The sequence below is a fragment of the Petromyzon marinus genome, unplaced genomic scaffold, assembly GCF_048934315.1.
Source record: "Petromyzon marinus isolate PM22_M1 ecotype Great Lakes invasive population unplaced genomic scaffold, UKy_Petmar_22M1.pri1.0 PM_G_Scaffold_2, whole genome shotgun sequence".
NCBI classification, from domain to species: Eukaryota; Metazoa; Chordata; class Hyperoartia; order Petromyzontiformes; family Petromyzontidae; genus Petromyzon; species Petromyzon marinus.
In genome coordinates this window covers 2131673-2137513 of record NW_027422761.1, presented here as the reverse complement: position 1 = coordinate 2137513, position 5841 = coordinate 2131673, and the positions used below count along the sequence as shown (strand labels likewise).

The window sequence follows — 5841 nt, the reverse complement described above, 5'->3', positions numbered from 1 at the left end:
ACGTGATAACTAGTATACTAAACTATCCACTACACTATACACTACACTATACACTCCACTATACACTACACTACTATACACTACACCAGGGGTATCCAAAGTTTTTTTAGTGAGGGCCAAATACAGAAAAAGAAACAAAAGGCCAGGCCACACACTTGAGGTGACATTGACACATGAATACTGTGTGTACACTGTGTGTACACACACTGTGTGTGCACTGTGTGTGTGTGCACTGTGTGTGTGCACTGTGTGTGTCTGTGCACTGTGTTGTATATACACTGTGTGTGTGTACACTGTGGGGGGCACAGTCATCTCAGTCGACCAATGGGCATCTTTTCATCAATTTATTATTTTCCAATTTTCTTGTTTTCTATCTACGTGACTTTACCGAAAGAACCAAGAATGTGGTAGCACATTCTCTATTTATTGCAGAGGTTCAAGGTTAAAAACCCGACAGGCACACCTGGCTACCCCAGTAACATTCACCACAACATGCGCAGTCTGCTAAACGGCAGATGTAAAACAAACCACTGTGTCACTCACAACGCAGATTGCATGTTGGTGTCACGGTCAAAATTGTGTCAATTCCAGTAACACTATCCAGAAACTCCACAATGGAGACACGCACCCCCTGTACCAACGACGGAGGCGCAGGGACAGATGCTCGATTACGTTGGAATCGATCTGCAGACGGCCAGCAGCTCCGTGTCGCCTTATCTCGATCCCGCGATCCCTACCAGGTGATAGTCCGCATCGAACCAAACCCCCGGCAAGGCCATCGTCTACTTAACGATGAGAGAAAACTCACACGAAATGTCGTTTTCAATGAATAAGCTTTTAATGAAGAAATACAACTATATAATTCAAAACATAATACAATTAAAAGCTGTTTCATTTTCAAACTTCAAGACGGAGCATCGGGAGCTTGCGTGGAGGCGTCGTTCGCGTGCAATTTTTTTCGTGACTTTCCTGGCCCAAGGCCGCAAATGGTTATGAGGGGCGCCGCAGGTGGTCAGGCTTGCTTCAACTCTTGGTCGTGAACATCCAGACGTGAATCAGCAAGGAGCATTTCATGTCCTAGTTCGAGAAAATCTACGTCAACACGTAATACAAAACTACAATTTGTGTTGCAGAGAATGAACCTCCTCTATGTGTAACCTTTGAGTGGTGTGCCACGTAACTGATTAATGATCCGAGTATGCTCCTTATTTCAAAGACGATGAGTTGCTGCAGAGGGAGATGCTTCCTGAAAACACAAAAATACCCTTTGACCTGTATCACAAGAACAATGAGTCTCACCTGAGTTCTCTGTACAGGTTACTTCCAAACACACACACACACTTTGTCCTAACATCACTTATTCAATGTTTGACCCTTATAGACAAAATTTTACATGTATGCACACAATCAGACAAGTATTCATTCTAAATTGAATTACTGCACTGAAATATACTGCATCAGTTTACATCGCATTAACAAGAAGATATTTTAAAAAATACGCACTGTCTGCTTAACAGTGTATGTACAACGTACTATTGTTGCGTCATTCAAAACGAGTAGGCCATTGCATGCTGGCGTCTGGGTCAAAATTGATCAAATTCGAAACATTGCCTACAAACTCCACAACTAAGATGCCACATCAACCATCGCCCCCTACTGACAGGCTCTTGTCCACATGCAGGCCGGTGCAGGGCCACCACCTTGTGCCACACAGGGGCAGCTGCTACTTGGGGATGCTCTTCGTGTGTCTGAGACGAGATACAAAAGTCCGAATTGCCAGAGGCAATAAAGCAAGCACCATATAAGTGGAATAATTAAATAACAAAAATCACGACGTTTCGGCCACAACACAAGTGGCCTTCATCAGGTGAAGGGACCGTGCTGTCATGATGAAGGCCACTTGTGTTGTGGCTGAAACGTCGTGATTTTTGTTATTTTATCTTTTTACCTACGTGACTTTACCGAATAGAACCAAAGAGTATGGATCCTTGCAGTCACGAAAGCTTCAAATCTAGAATGGAATTATTAAAACCGAGTGAATGCTTGGGAGCTTATTGGCTCTCGCTCCTGGTTAGAGATCTACCCAACCCACAGGTCCACAAAGACTGGCCACTCTCACCATGCAGGTTTAACCTAGGAACTGAGTGTTCAACTTCACATTCTTGTCATTAAAGGCCTGTGACTAAGGTGTATCCATTGGAGCGACCAGAGTGGAGTCGGCTCCGGGAGAGGCAACCACCTCGCCCCACGCCGCTCCTCCACTTCGAGGTCTGCGGAGAACTTCGCCACCACCACCACCACCAGCGTGGCAATCTTCACGGCTGTGCTCACTGTGGTTCTGCTGCTCACGCAGCCGGTGGTGGAACTCCTCGGAGGATCTCAGCGTGGGGGTTCGAACATCAACGGCTCCAACGCCAGCACCACCACCACCACCACGATCAACAACTACTCGGGACTCGTGAAGGACGTCTCTCCACCGGCAGCGGTCGCCACCTGGGGACCGATGTTCACCAGCGGCCACGCACACGGACAGGAGAGGGGCGGCCCAGCCTGGCCCCACGGGATGTCCTGGCTCATGGACAGCGCGCCGACTCCTCTCCTGCAGGCTGCGGGTCAGCTGTGCAGTAGCCACAGTGAGGCCATTGTGGACAGCGTGCTCCCTGCCCTACTGCAGGCTGTGGGTCAGCTGTGCAGTAGCCACAGTGAGGACATAGTGGACAGCTCGCTCCCTGCCCTACTGCAGGCTATGGGTCAGCTGAGCGGCAGCTGACAGGACATAGTGGACAGCGTGCTCCCTGCCCTGCTCCACGTCGTGCGTCAGCTGTACAGCGGCTGCAAGGAGGCCATCGGCTCCACCGTGCCGCTGAACACCCCGCACATCGCCGTGCGTCTCCGGCGTTCTGTAAGTCGCAGAGTTGAGTGAGCAACATCCATCATCGTCGTCGTCACCATCAGCCACGGTCAATCCACTAGCGGGTAGAGACCTCCCCGTGCCGTCGCAACCTCCCACGATGCCGCTGTGCGGTGATCCACCCAGCGCCTGACACGTGGAGCGATTTCATTGCTTCATCTCCCCACTGGGCATCCTCTCGGATGACCACCCCGCCGCCCATCGGCATCAATCGCCCCCTTCACGTCCTCCACCATCACCCTCAACTCCACCCGCGGTGTTTTCAACAGCCTGGTTGGCCACTGGAACGGTATCCCGGACAGTGCCGGATTAAGCTCGTGCGGGTCCTGTGGCATATATTATAACGGTGCCCAAAATAAAATAAAAAAACACAATTATTAAAACGCAAAGTTTACACATCTACCGGGTCTCCACCTGACTTTGTATTGTCTTGGAGGAAGTCCACCCACACCTCCACTTCCACAAACTGCTGGGAGTTGCCTCGCTCTGCCTCAATCAGAATTCTCCTCCTGCTTCACGTTGCCTCCATCGATGTGAAGGTCCCATTTTGGAGTTGAATCTTCATCATATTTCACCTTCACTTCTTCGCTCTTCACCATCACTTCTTCACATTTCACCTTCACTTCTTCGCTCTTCACCATCACTTCTTCCCTCTTCACCATCACCTCTTCATATTTCACCTCGATACCTTTAAAAGTGTCCAAGCTGGGATTTTCTTTCGGTTCTTATTTCATGAGGGATGGGCTTATTGTGGCACTTTGACTTTCACAAGCTGTTTTCAGACTCCACTCCTTGTGGACCTTCTGATGCTTGTGCGTTCTCTGGTGTACTTGAAGATGTGATGACTGTGCAAACGCCATCCCGCACAGAGTGTACCTGAAGGGTTTCTCTCCTGTGTGTGTTCTCTGGTGTTTTTTAAGAGCAGATGAACGTGCAAACGCCTTCCCACACACACTGCACTTGAAGGGTTTCTCTCCCGTGTGTGTTCTCTGGTGTACTTGAAGATGATGATGAAAGTGCAAACGGCTTCCCGCACAGAGTGCACTTGAAGGGTTTCTCTCCCGTGTGTGTTCTCTGGTGTACTTGAAGATGTTGTTGCTGTGCAAACGCCATCCTGCACAGATTACACTTGAAGGGTTTCTCTCCTCTGTGTGTTCTCAGGTGTCTTTTAACAACAGATGACCGTGAAAATGCCTTCCCACACACACTGCACTTGAAGGGTTTTTCTCCCGTGTGTGTTCTCTGGTGTGCTACAAGAGGAGATGAATGTGCAAACGCCTTCCCACACGTACTGCACTTGAAGGGTTTCTCTCCCGTGTGTGTTTTCTGGTGTACTAGAAGATGTGGGGACTGTGCAAACGCCTTCCCGCACAGAGTGCACTTGAAGGGTTTCTCTCCTGTGTGTGTACTCTGATGTCTTTGCAGATGTGATGACTGTGAAAATGCCTTCCCGCACACCGTGCACCTGAAGGATTTCTCTCCCGTGTGTGTTCTCTGGTGGATCTCAAGAACTGATGGCCATGCAAATGCCTTCCCACACACAGTGCACTTGAAGGGTTTCTCTCCCGTGCGAGTTCTCTGGTGCCGTGTCAAATTTCCAGTCCGATCCGTGCTGTATGCACGCTGGTCGCATTGTTGCCTTGTCGTACAGAGCTGCGCTGAGTGCCTTGCTCCAGCTGACCAGCGTCAGCTGCAGACAGAAAAAAATAATATCCACACCATCTACACGTCAGTATCGAAGCACAGAGGAATGAATATATACACAGTAACACGTGACTTACACGTCTATACTTATTCATATATTCATGAAGTAGTGAAGAAGTGTCCCAAATTCATCACAGGGCTGTTATGGCACACAATGAGAGGGCAAACGGTCATAAACATGCCTGGAAGCCCTCGTATCTTCAAAATTAATGTCCACCCAAAACTCCGAGCACACAATTTCAGCTGTCTGGCTACAAAAGGAATATTTATGAGAGCTAAATTCAGCTGACATAGCAAAGGGTGGTGAAAACAATACTATTTGTGTTAGGCAGAAATGCATAAATTAACGTTCAATCGCAACTTAGACGTGTGAATCCAGGCTCAGATGTCCTTGAATGCTGGGATGAACAGTTCCGACTTCAGCTGAATGTGTGTGCTGTGTTAACTTCCTGTTTCCATTCATATAAAGAGTTCCAGAGGAAAACAAAAGTAAACTATTGTAATGCTATAACCTCCGTGTTCAACAGAGCTAATAGATGTTACTGCAAACACAAACTGTACACTGTCACTGGGTAAACAGGCGGTGGCGTGTCTAGAATCACGCCTGGCCACCTTCATCTGCTTGGCATGAATGCTTCCTCACTCCACCAAGTAATTAATTGAGGATCAACGAACATAGCCGAGGCTAACTGGAGTTTGCGTGTCTCTCTCCGTGGTGAGACGTTAACTACCTCACCTGGTATACAGGAAGTCGTGGGTTTGATCCCGACCCTGACGCCTGCTGTATATTTGGAGTTTGCGCGTATCTCCGTTTAGCGTCTTTGACCGATAGACATTGACACAGGTATTCTTGTTTCTTTCGGTAAAGTTACGTAGATAGAAAATAACAATAACAGATAATACAATTACATTAAATAAAGACCACTGTGTTGCGATCAAAACGACGTGAGTTTTTTGCTTTATTTACATTTTTTCATTTATTTTCATTTAATTTTCTATCTACGTGACTTTACCGAAAGAACCAAGAATATTAATTCCTGCAGTCACCAAAGTTTTAAGTCAAAACATTCACACACGTTGACAAAGCCTCACCTTGTGTTGTTGTGGGCAGGTTGCTTCTGATAACAAGAGCGGTATAGCAGCTCAAGCGGGCTTGGCCTGCTAACAAAAGAAAATAAAAACTGCGTGAATATTTACAATAACACAAAGTTACAAAGTGGTGAGCC

General features: G+C 47.7%; 1 long non-coding RNA gene across 1 annotated transcript; it reads right to left on the bottom strand.

The window, feature by feature from the left end:
* Window positions 1-819: 819 nt before the first annotated feature.
* On the bottom strand, window positions 820-4597 carry LOC142912321 (uncharacterized). Its single transcript, XR_012934042.1, has 2 exons — window positions 1182-4597; window positions 820-1077 (listed from the first exon to the last, which is right to left on the bottom strand). It is a non-coding gene; the product is annotated as an uncharacterized LOC142912321 (long non-coding RNA).
* Window positions 4598-5841: the final 1244 nt, after the last annotated feature.